This window comes from Pinus tabuliformis, chromosome 5_2 (genome assembly GCF_031772625.1).
Source record: "Pinus tabuliformis cultivar Carrire ecotype Pingquan chromosome 5_2, CPIR1, whole genome shotgun sequence".
In the NCBI taxonomy this organism is placed as follows: Eukaryota; Viridiplantae; Streptophyta; class Pinopsida; order Pinales; family Pinaceae; genus Pinus; species Pinus tabuliformis.
Window position 1 is genome coordinate 755745827 of NC_142306.1, and position 13597 is coordinate 755759423.

Below are 13597 nucleotides of genomic sequence, written 5' to 3' on the forward strand. Positions count from 1 at the left end.
TGAGTAGGGACAGATATCTAAACCATGCTGATGATATTGGCCTTTGGGAGTCAAATTTTCCCAAATACTTGTTTCGAGAGGTACATGTCTTCCCTGAAATTGTTCATATGTGACATGCATATTACATGTCCAGCCAGAGAGCTATAATGTCCCCTGACCAATTATAGCTGAATCAATTAATCACAATTATAGCTGAATCAATTAATGAGATGTTGCAAGTCCAACCAAGTCCAAACCTGACCCCGCTCTCCATTGGGGATTTGTTAGACCTATACACCAAGTTGAGTCCCTCTAGATTAGCCCAAATATTCCAAACTTTCAATGTAGAAGAGCAGTACATTCCTAAAGATGCCCCTCCATATGTTTATGCCATTTTTTCTTAAAGGGGCAAGTATATTGTGACTACGATATCATGTATTTTGGGCTATACCACTGATGAATTTTTTGATGAGCTCATCCTAGCCTTCATGTCCATTTTCACCCTAGGAAAGCCTCCTGCTACTTTGTACAATTATGCCCAGTTCATAGCTGAAAGGATGCATGAACAATTCACCAGAATGCACAATGAGAGAGTATTCAAATACTCATATGTTCTCTACCACATGTTTTTATACTATCAGCCAGATAGATTTCCATTCACTCTCCAGAAGTTGGATACTAAAGGCCAGCCCAGGTCTGTTATATTTTGGACCCCACTTTTCCACAAGTTTCAATCACCATATACCTATACAGACTTCATTGACTCTTTTGTCCATCCAGTCATGACCATGTTGACAGGAAGCCCTCCACCCAGAATAAGTCAAGAGATCAAAAGGGTGCTCCAATTGTCTAAGCAAAGTAAGGTGGGAGATTGGTACCTTTACCAAAACCACACAGAAATAAGAATCTATGGTTGCTAGCTTGCCCCATACAAACTGCCCAAATACCTCCCCATGAGGTTATTTGCTCTAGAGTACTATAGGTAGATAATGAACTCTGATGAGATCAATTTTGTCTCAGCCAAGAAAATATCTCAATTCAAGGTCAAAAACTAGTTAGGCCCCTTCATTTGCAATTCTAGAGAGGCAGAGGAGGAAGCAAACCAAATGTTTCAAAAAAGTTTCATGTGGAGGTATGACCCTCAGGAGTTTATGACTAAACTGAGAAAGAAGGTCAAGTTGGGACCTTATATTCATCACCCTATACCAGAAATAGAGAGATATGCTAACCAATCTGAGTGGTTGGAAAATACTCTCTTAGACAGAGATAGTACAAAGGTAGATGTTGAGAATACCTTGATTGATTTAGAAAGACAGCTTGATGAAAGCTCGTTTCTGCAGGTACCTGAACAACAAGAAAGAACCATGAGCACCCCTCCTATTATGCAAACTCCTCAGAATGAGGAAAAGAATCCAAAAAGGGGCAGAGAGGAAGCCTCCAGTTCAGGAATGGACACATCCAATGTACAATATGAAGCCAGTCAAAGAAAAAGGCCTAGGCTCAATCCTGTTTCAGAACAGGAAGACACAGAAGGCTCAGTAGAAATAATTGATACTGAGTTAGACATAAGTAAAGGCACAACTCCATCTGGAGAAACACAGGAGCCATCCACATCACAGACTCATATTTTGGAAAGGCAACTCAGTGTAGAAGTCTCCTCATTTAGTAGGCCTGTTGATAAGGATAAGGACATTAAGGACAAGTTCAAAGAAATCAAAATGAGAAATGAGAAACTAAAGGCACAATCCTATGCTCAGTATCTCAAACTCACACCTACCAATCAAACTAGGTTGATGTTAGCTTTTGACATCAAGGAAGGAAAGATGCAAATTTATTTTATAAAGCCAATTGTACAACAACCAAGGACATCAACAGATTACAAAAAGATTGATTTTGAAGTATTGGAAAGGGATATTCATCCCATTGACCAAATTGAATTTCACAAACAGGCTGGAGAAATGATTTACTCCACCCTTACAGGAAAAGCCATAGCTGCCCTTCAGTTGTAGAATTCTTTGAAAAATATCTCAACCCAGTATCAATTGGAAAAGCCCTCCTCACAGGCCAAAGACACCATAATCAAGTCTTTGGAAGACTTAGTGATTGAATTGGGACATGACCCCAAAGACATCAAAGCTACTGATCAACTGATCAAGAAAAAGAATGATGACATTGTAGCACTCAAGAAGCAATTTAAGATACCTCAACTGCAATATCCCTAGACATAGGAAGTATTGGAAAATCAAACAAGGCATGAAGAGCTGATGGACCTGGTCCTCAAACTAAATGATCAGTTGAGGGAGAAAAAGAAGGAATTGGACAGCCTAATCCAATTAAAGTAGACTGATATTGCCACTACCTCAGTGAATGTCATCCCAACAGTCACCACCATTGTTCCTTCCACATTGGCAGCCTCATTGCCTCCTACAGCTCCTATGGCCACAACACAACCCGTTTCCACAGAACCTACATCAGCAGGAAGTACATCAGGAGAAGAAGCAACAAAATTAGTTAGGGCTAAGGAAGAGATGTCCATACAAGCCACACAAATGAATAAGTTAAAAGAGAAAGTGACAAGCTTGGAAACTGATTACAAGCTTACCAACATCATGCACAAAGAAGAAGTGTAGAAGGCTACTAGGATGAGTGAAAGACTCAAAGCCCTGGAGAAATACCTAACATTGAAAGAACCCCTTGATCCGGCTAAGGAACTACTATGGGCCAATATAATTAACTCTGTCAATAATATTTGGCCATCCATTCAGGTGATCTTTGAACAGATAGATTTAATAAAGATGGCTACAGAGGCCATCCAAAGAGTAAAAGAAGAATTAGGAGAAATGCCAGAAGATGCTACCAGAATTATCCAGTTCCTTAATAGTAAGAATAAGTATGAGCTTCAGGAATTGGAAATAGAGGACAGGACAGAAACAATTTTGGAGGTGAGAAAGGTCCTCTCCAAGAGAAACTTAATGCTAAATTTGGAGGACAAGTGTCAGAATATGCAGGTAGCTGTTGACATATTTATGGCTAAATTTCAAATTTTGAGAGAGAAAGGGTTACCCAGTCCCTTAGTGATAAATGACAATCTCATGACACAACAAGATTACAACAGCAAAATCAGAGAGCTAGCAAAAGAACAGGTCAATACATTATCAATGAAGGCATTGCCAACAGGAAAAGTACTCTACCAGACATTTGAAAACTTATTTTACCTCCAACATGAGGTAAAACACTTGTTCATCACTAAGCCTACTTTTGCTAAGTACACAGAGGCAGATGAAATATATAATAGGATGCTAAAAATCCAATGACCTAATGCTGAGGCGTGGGAGACATTAATTGATTTGCTGTAAGAAATATGCAGTAAAAAGGTTAATGTACAGTAAAAGTAAAACAACCAGGTAAAAATATGAAGACAGATCAGCAGAGTCAAAGTGTATCAGTGTCAAAGTATATCATATAAAAGGCTATTAAAGTAAATGAAGCTTTCGGAGTTAAAGATCAAAAAACAAAGCAACATAAAGGGATAAAACCAAATCATAAAAGGCAACAGTACCAAAACAAAAGGGACAACATGAAGCAGTTTAATAACTGTCTCTATCTTCTTGCAAGAAGATATTTTATTTCCTAGATTAAATCTCAAATTAGTTTGAGATATTTTGTAATAAACTTTTGTATAAATACTTCACAATTTGAAGTATGTGGTGTGGATTCTATTAGACATTTCTATAAACTTTTTGATCAAGAAGACTCAGAAGGCTATTGTATCAGTTGATGAGCTAGCAAGTTGGATTGATTAATAAAGATCAGACTTTTCTAAGGATTCATGTGTTGAGCGAATTTCAAACAAGTATTTTCATGTGTTTCTGTCAAATTTTCTCAAAGTTATTCATAACCTTATATGTGTTTCAATCTAAATGCTATACTGGAATAATATTTCGGAACTTGTTTAAATAACACTCTATTTTAACAGCAAAGAATTTGAATATTTTCTTTTGATATTTAAATTAAATAATTCTCAATTTCTCTTTGGTTTAAATTGATTTCATGAATAATCTAATTTAAAGGATCCTTAATTGCCCTTTGGTTTCGATTACCTCTTCCTTCCTCATTCATTATCCAGGTCTGAGAACCCTTAACTGCTCTCTCACCTCGAGTGAAACCCTTTCACCCCTCTATCTCAAATATCTAAAATACACTCTCCTATCTTGCCCTTGGAAAATACCCTTTAATGAGTTAATCCAATTTTGCTTCCTTATTAGTTGACTCCATAGCCCAATGGTCCAAAAGACATCAATTTATCCATCTGTCTAAGCAGATCCCACCACCCAATCTCAAACGAAATCAAACAACCCTTGAACAATCATAACTAGCCTAAAAACATCTTAACTAAACAAAGTTAAATATTAAAGAGAGAGCCCTCTCTGAGCATCAGGAAGGCTAGGTCCTGATCTCCAAAAGTGGATAGTGGTTACCTTTGGTTTTTCCTTCTTGCTGCTTCAAAGGAATTACTAGAGTGATAACACATGCGTTTAAGAAAAATGAAGATTACTTCTCTTTAGTTGTTATTATTTTTTGCAATTGCTTTTATGCACCTTCATGAGTTGTTTATTTTTCTTTTCTTGATTTCAATACAGTTATTCATTATTGAAGTAAGTAAATTGACTATTTTGGAGCAATTGTTGTTTGATTGATTGAATTGTAGTTTGCATTTTTTCCTCTCCTTCTTTTCAATCCTCTTATATTTATGTTTGAATATGAAATAACCAAAATCATAAATAAATAGTTTTGTTTTTGTTAATTTGTTTTCTTTCAATGTACTGATTTTAATTGTATCTTTTTGTCTATGATTCACAGATATGGAGAACAATGATGGTAATTATTACATCAGAGTGATTAATTCTATTGGGAAAACCATTAGTTTTGTTACCTTTATTCGCGCAAGGTTTGATAGAAGACATGGCTTCCATCCTGATTTTGTCGATGAGCATATCCGTGTTTTGAGTGGAATGAAATCAAATGTTCAAACTTTATATCATTTGCACCAAAGAGAATTAGGGAGGAAAACGAGAAGGGACTGGCTTAAAAGCGTGAAGTATCGTGATCATTATCTTATTGATTTGAATTGGTGTTGCTTTTGCCACCGCTTTGGCTGTGTTTTGGAAGAGGCTGCTATCAAATAACTATGTTATGGTCGAGTGTTGAGACTTGAATTTTGTTGTGGAATGGGTTGTTATTCTTATTGTTATTTCTTTTAATGTTACTAAATTCTCTGTTGTTGTTATTTGTCATATAATGTTTTAAATTGCATCTCACTTTTTTGTCGCATTGCGACTGAGATTGTGAGAATCATCCTTTCTTAAGTATCGTAAATGCTTGTTAGCGATTCACAACAGTTCTTGTTGATGTGCAAATTTATATTATGTTCAATGCATTTACTTTTTCCTATGCTTATACTTACTCATCAATATTTGTATTTATATTGGTTTTTTTATTTTTCTAAGATTATTTTAGTGTAATTATATTAAAATTTTATATTTTTTATCTATATTGTTTTATGTTTTGTTAAATTAATTTTATTTATATTGTTTTTTTGAATAATAATATTTTCCATTTTAACAAATAGTATTATTATTAATAGTGTCAATTACCAACATTATTTAATATTTTTAATTACGAACATTATTTGATATTTCTAATTACCAACATTATTTTAGCAACATTTCACATTGGTTAACGATTGTATTTTGGTTATTAATTTTTATTAATAAAAATTAATTATGTTCTTCTATTTTGGTTATTGTTTATTTTATGATATATTTGTATATATTTAGGTTATTAATTTTTATTAATATGTTTTATTTAATTACACACTTTCTTTTATTAAATTGTGTTAAATTATTTTTTATATAGTTTGAGTGGGCCTAATCGTTAAGAGCATGTGTTTCCTCCTAAGAGGTCCTTGGTTCAAAACAAGCGGGGGTACAGTATGTAGGCTGTGACCTTAAAAATGGTTATTATTATTTTCAAAATGGATATTATTATTATTATTATTATTATTATTATTTTATGATAGTTAGTTACATGGGCTATTATTAATTTCTAAAATTATTTTCAATTGTTATTGATTAATGATATTTTATTGTTAATTTGATTATTTGTTTTATCGTTTATTTCTATAATAAATAATGCCATATATTTAGATTGTTAGTTTTTATTATTATGTTTTATTTAATTTCATGTTTTGTTATGTTAACCTGTGCTATTATTAATGTCTAAGATGGTTATTATTATTTTCAAAATGGATATTATTATTATTATTATTATTATTATTTTATGATAGTTAGTTACATGGGCTATTATTAATTTCTAAAATTATTTTCAATGGTTATTATTAATGATATTTTATTGTTAATTTGATTATTTGTTTTATCGTTTATTTCTATAATAAATAATGCCATATATTTAGATTGTTAGTTTTTATTATTATGTTTTATTTAATTTCATGTTTTGTTATGTTAACCTGTGCTATTATTAATGTCTAAGATTATTTTAGAAATTATTATTATTAATATTATTCACATTATTAATAATATTAATGTTAATATGAATAATTAATAATATATGTCTATTGGCCTCTATGAACCACATTTATATTAATATAAATGTGGTAGTGTTAGCCATAAGTTAATTATTCTAAAAATATTAGTTATATTAGTAGGTTTGTCTATTTTGGACTAAGATATTTAGAATTTTAGTTTAATTATTAATAATTATTATGTAAATGGTAGGAATTTAATTTCCATGTAATATTTATTAGTAATAGTCATAAATAAAAAAATTAAATTTATCTCAAAAGTAATTATGCTCTTTCTAAACTAATTAATCAAACAAATTTCCTATAAATATGTATCATATAAACATAAATTATGTTTTTTTGGATTAATAAAATATAGTATTAACTCGTGATATAATATAATTAAAAATATTCACAATAAAATAGAAATTAATCTTTAAAAATTATTATAATTGAATTAATTTTTATAATTTTTTTAGTATATAAAATAAAAATTTATTTTTTATAAATTCTGACTACTCATTTAATTTATATAACTAAACTAGCCATTTACAAATTTAATTTTAATTTTATATCTATTCAATAATATCATTCAAGCCATTAATCTAATGATATCATTTAGTTCGCTCAACTCACATCTGGTGATGAGTGTTCTTTATTTGTACATTTCCACCACCCACTCATATACGCTGTTATCACTTAATTCTATCGAAGTGATATTTGGTGATAAATGTTTTTGATTTGTATAAATTTCTACCGTCACTTATTTAATTTATAGCTGAATAAGTTATTAACTTGCTCTTTTGTGGTCCTATGTATCGAGTGATGTGATATTTAATTATCTAGGAATTTAATTTCCAAGTCTAAAACAAGTATATGTTAGAAGTAATAGCTTACACCCTTAAGAATTACTACTTAGTGATTATAAGTGTCATGTCCAAGTATATGTTAGAAGTAATAGTTTACACTTTTAAGGATTACTAATTAATAAGATTTTTTTAATAATAATAATGAATTAATCTTTAGCCCATAACCATCAATAATATCTCATAATAATTATTTAATTATTAATTTAACAATTAAATTATAATAATTTTATTTAAAAAAATAAATAAAAAAATTTAAAATATTACCCATCAAATACGTGATATCAAATTTTCCCTCTTGTGATAACATTATGTACTGATTTTGCCACCCGTTCCATGTGATATGTCCATGCCTATTAATAATTTAAGAAATTACCCCATCAAGCCGGTGATAACATTGTGTTGACCTTGTACTGATTTTGCTGCCCGTTCCATGTGATATGTCCATGTCTATATAATATACATGTAGTGTTTGATAGCATTATGTGTTGAGGCTGTGGCCATGATATACCTGTCCCTGTTATATGTCCATGGCTATGAATAATATACATGTAGCGTTTGATATTATTGTGTTGAGGGTGTGACCATGGTATACTTGTAGTTGTGATATGTCTAAGTTTATTAAATATGTGGGTGTAGTATATGTTCATAGTTGGATAAGTTTAGTGTATGTTGTTATGGTCAGGAGCAAAAGTTTTTACAGAAAATTTGAGTGGAAGCCGATCAAATAAATGATTTAATTTGCCATCTTGAAACTCTTTTGCCCAAAATCAAAATGTGTAAAATATTTTGTCAAAATTCCATGAAGTGATCTCATTCTTACCTTTTAAATTACCCCATTCATATCTTGGAATAATATTTCCAAATCTATTAAGCTATAAATAAGCGGATATAGTATATACCCACCGTTAAATAAAAAATACGAACATATACTACCGACTTATTAATGACTCGATACTCTCTTAAACAAGAGACGCTTGCAATAAGAGGGTGAAATCGAAAGTTTGGTTAAATTTTTTTGGAGCTAAATCGCCACCAATAAATTTTGCTTAAAATTGTTTAAACACTGAAAATTTATGATAAAAAAAAAACTAATAACTGATCAACGCTCGATTGAATCCTATAGTCCCTGCTATACCGGAGGCAGGGACTAATAAGCCTCGCATTCATGTCTTAGGGTTGTCTCGCTGCTATTTCTGGTCCCAGATGAGTTTGACCGTATACGTTCTTGTATAACGCGATGTGCATGTTATGACGGTCGGGGCGGATGGTTTGCACACCCCAGACCCGTTTCGAATCCTGCAGCGCTGCTGCCGCAGCCCATTTGCCCTGATGCTGGCGTTCATGTGTGTCCATGGAGATTAATCAATGATTTGACGGTCAAATCTTGCCTTGATGCTGGCGTTCATGTGTGTCCATGGAGATTAATCAATAATTTGACGGTTGATTTGACGGTTGTTAGCGTAGTTCTGACACGTATTTATAATATAGGTATAAAAAAAAGAGCCCATGATACTTCTGTAGGGAACTAACGCCGCCCATTTTATATATAATGTTTTTAACTCGATTGTAAGCTTTGAATGCGTGCTTGTTACGAAGAATCAAATCTTTTTGGAAACTTTGTTGCTTTTTAATCAACTGACTTTTTCATTTTTGGTAATTTGGAGGATTTACGTTAAAGTCAAAATAGTATCACCTTTCAATTAGTTTATAAGTTTGTCAAAATACTTTTATTTTCAATTAGTTTATAAATTTTAATAAAAAAAATGATGTTTTTTTAATGTTTGGGTAGGTTTATATTATTATCATATTTGATATATTATTTTAATCTGAATTTGCGATTGAATTAGTGATTTCTCATTAATTTTTTATTATCTAAAAACTGGGTAGACATATTAAATTAAGTAATTTGAAAATTTATTTTTATTTTTTATTTTTAAAAGACATATTTTATTTCATGAAAATTTTTGGAAAAAATCATATAGAGAGTATTTGGTAGACTCGTTTCTAACCAGTGAGTGTGGTTCATCTTCGGGACAAAATGAAGAGACAGATCTCAGAGGAAGGTTAAATAAGAAGGTATGTCAACCTAACGGTTAGAGGAAAACGGCTACATTTGACCGCGGAGGGAAATTTATATATATAATATTATGAACCAATCAAATGGCTATTTACTCTAAATTGCTTAAATAATTAATAAATAATAATTATTTAATATATTAATTAACTTATTCATTCTTTATTTGTTAATGTATTTATTTATTTTATTATTGAATTAGGAAAAATGAGTAAAATAAACTAAAACGAAAATATATAAATAACTAACTAAATAGAATATAAAATAAATAAATAATAAAAAAGATAAATAAATATATAAAAATCAAAAGTAAAAGAATTCTTAAATAATAATAATAATAATAAAATACAATAAAATTTTCATCTCATTTTAAATAATTATCAAAAATAAAAAATATAATTATCAAAAATAAAAAATATAAATTATAAAAAATAATTATTTATCTTTTTAAATTAAATCAAAATTTATATAATATTTAGAGCATATAAAATTTATAAATATTCTAAACATGAGATTTATCTCCAAACATTAATAACTATTGATATATTTTTTCCATTATTTTCAAATCACATGTACTTAACCTTCTCCCTTACCATCCACTCAGATGCTGCAATATTAATATTAATTTCACCATTAATTTGAGAATAACATAAAGGTTCTGTTGATATGAACAATCCAATGCCTTCTAAACTATCATATTGGAAACCGAACACATATATTATGAATTTTCCTACTATTATTAGGATGGGATGCCACACTATCTGGAATTACTCCACTCAATATCCTTAAAAAATAATTTTTCACTCTTTACTTACAAAAAAATTTTCCAACTCTTAACCAAACATATACAACTTTGGCGCATACTCCATAAAAAATTCCAACTCTTAAACAAACATATACAACTTTGGCGCATACTTCATTAGTCAATAATATATATGGCTACAACTTATATTTTTTAAAATAAAATTCAATTTTTCTTTTTTATAATTCTCCTCTTTAAAGTTCAAATATATTTAGACTCTACAACCTTTGACGCCTTCCCGGAGGGCAAGTACCTAAATAATTTATTAAAAGTAAACGCAAACTTATAATATATCTATATTATTTATTCTAAATTTTATTAATTAATCCTATATATGATGTATTTTTTTTTCTAGAAAATATAATAATAATTTTTATTGATAAAAATAAAAAATTACATTTTCTGCACATATTTAGTGTGCATGTATATAAGATCGGTGAGTACTAGGAAAGAACATAAAGGAGTTTATAGTAATATGGAGGTCCAAAAATTATTTTTTAAATTTATTTTTTTACCATTTGTGTGCATACTAGATTTTTAGTATTCTTATTATCAGTAATGATTTTACAACATTTCCTTTTTAATTTGCAGATTGTTTTAAACAATGTTTTCTTTGTGTAGGTTCATTAGAGATTCAATGTTTCAAGTGCATTTTTACATGTAGGGGATTTTACACTTTTTGTATCAGTGTGTATGTATCCCGACTACAAAATCTTTCTGGACATTCCTTAGATTCATGGCTAACTTTATTACATGTATAACATCTTACCACAAAATATCTACCTCTACCTCTTTGATATGATCTTCGTCCTCTCAAATCTCTTGTTAATGATGATTTTGGCTGATGAGAATTGTTGCCTTCTTCTCTTTGAAAGGAAAATCTTCCGTTTGAAAGTCATTTTCTTGACTATCCTCTACTCCTTAATGTACTTTGTCCCCTTCCTCTCTGACTTTGCTTCTTTGCCATTTTTTGTCTATCTTAAGGGCTATCAGATAAGCTTATTCAACAACTTTTAAAGACAAAATATCTTATTCATCTTGTATTTCAAATCTTAGACCATCAATATATCTAGCTAACTTTACATCAACATCTTCCACATGGCCAAATCTTATACTTAATCTATAAAATTCCTTTCTATACATTAGAGGATTTTTGAGGTCTACAATGGGCCTCCTAAGAAAAATGTACAACCAAAATAAATTTTATAAGAACCAATAAGATTCAAGATGATGATGTCAACCATGGGGATGATTCACTATTTTTAGAGTAAAAAGTAAAAATGTTAGAAAATAATAAAATAATAAAACTATGTTTTCAACTCATATTTTCAACGTATCTCCCTATTGTTTTACTCAAATTTCAAGTGGGAGTATTCGTTTGATGCAAAATTTAATTCCTAATACAAAGAGTATCCATGTTGCATACTTTCGATGGACCTTGTTACACGAAAATGATAAATACATGAAAAAATGTGATTGCAATCACATTTTTTCTAATGTATTTCTCATTTTTATTATAACAGAGTCCATCCAAAGTATGCAACATGGGTACTCCTTGGAGGAGGAATCAAATTCTACATCGAATGAGTGTTTCCGCTCGAAATTTGAGTAAATCCATATGGAGATAAGTTGAAAATACGAGTAGAAAAAGTAGTTTTTTCTTTTTTTTCCTCTAAAATTTAATGATGTAATGTAATCTTATTTTTATTACTTCCACTATTATTTTGTAATTTCCTTAAGAGACCTGTTTTAGACCTCAAAACTCCCCTAATGTTCTTTTACAGACATGGATTTCTGTTTAAGATTCTACATTTGTTGAAAAAGATTTAGTTGATAGTCTTGAGGAAGAAATTTACCTTTGAAATTGGTTTCCATTCGATCCCAACTAGTCATCTTCCTTTTCCCTTTATTTCTCCACTCTGCTTGAACATTGTCCCACCATAATGCAACATGTCCTTTTAATCTAGTCACCGCGAACTTGACTTTATTATCTTCAACTATATTTTCATAATCAAAATATTTATCCATAGCGTTAATCCAATCAATCAACTCTTCAGGATTTAAGTTTCCTTCATACATAGGTAATTCTAGTCTTGATTTGTTTCTTAATCCCACAATCATCTTGACCATTTTCTCTTGTGGAGTTTCTTCTTCAACTTCAACTTTTTCTTCAGAGGTTTCTTCTGGCTCACTGATATCACCAGTGTCAATGTCTCTTCTTTGTGTGGTCTCCAATGAATCTAATCATGTTCATATATGATCCAGGTGGATATTGGTGGCCACCTACCAAGTCCACTTGGACCCCCACCATTGTTTCTCTCAGCTTTTTTAGTTTCCTTAATTGTAGCACAACTTACTATTTTTAGAAGTTTTTCAGGTCCTGAACTTCTAGAGCTGTTTTGAGGGCATAAATGACGTTTTTGGGAAAACTGGGAGCAACATGGGTAGTTGTAGTTCTCGGATAGATCTTTCTAACGAGATATTGTGCATGTCAAACAGAGATCATATGCCAAAGTTACGACCCCGGGAAGTTGATGTACCAATTTACCCAAATGGGGCCCACAGTTTGGCGTTTCATCTTCTAGGGTTAGGTTTTTGGATATTTAGGGTTTTCCATTGTTTCTCAACAATAAATAGGCCTTCCAACCTCATTGTAAGAGAGTTCATAGGCATGTAGCTGCCACATCTCTTCTCAGAGATAAGCTACCATCGCCCAAGTTGGTTTATTTCCATTTCTATTTGTAAGCATATTTCAGTATTTTACATTAATAAAATGAAGTATTATTTCTGCTACATCTCTGTGTTTATGGTTATCTCTATAAATTTTTGCATTCCTGTTTAAATCCGAATCAGTGGTATCAGAGGGTTTGCTTTTTTTCTCTGTTTTTCTTTGCATGTCCCCAATGAGGTCGGGATATAAGGAGTTAGGGCTTGAACTGGTTGAACCTTTGCAAGACCAACCTTGCAAATCCCAACGGACTCCCATGGCTGATGAAAAAAAAGATAAGGGGGCAGGAGATCCTATCAAAATCTTGCTCGAAGATGCCCTCGAGTGACAAAGGAACACGATGATGGATAGCTTTGCCCAGATCCTTCAGCGGCTACCCAGAGGCGACACATCGGCTTCCAATAACTCCACTGTAAATGCCACACCATTTAAGGTACAAGTTAATTTGGAAATCCCCATCTTCGAGGGTCAAATAGACATAGATGCCATAGATAAATGGTTAAATTTGTTAGAGGGTTATTTTTCTATTCATGATTTTTCCAGTTGGGAAAATATTATTTTCGCT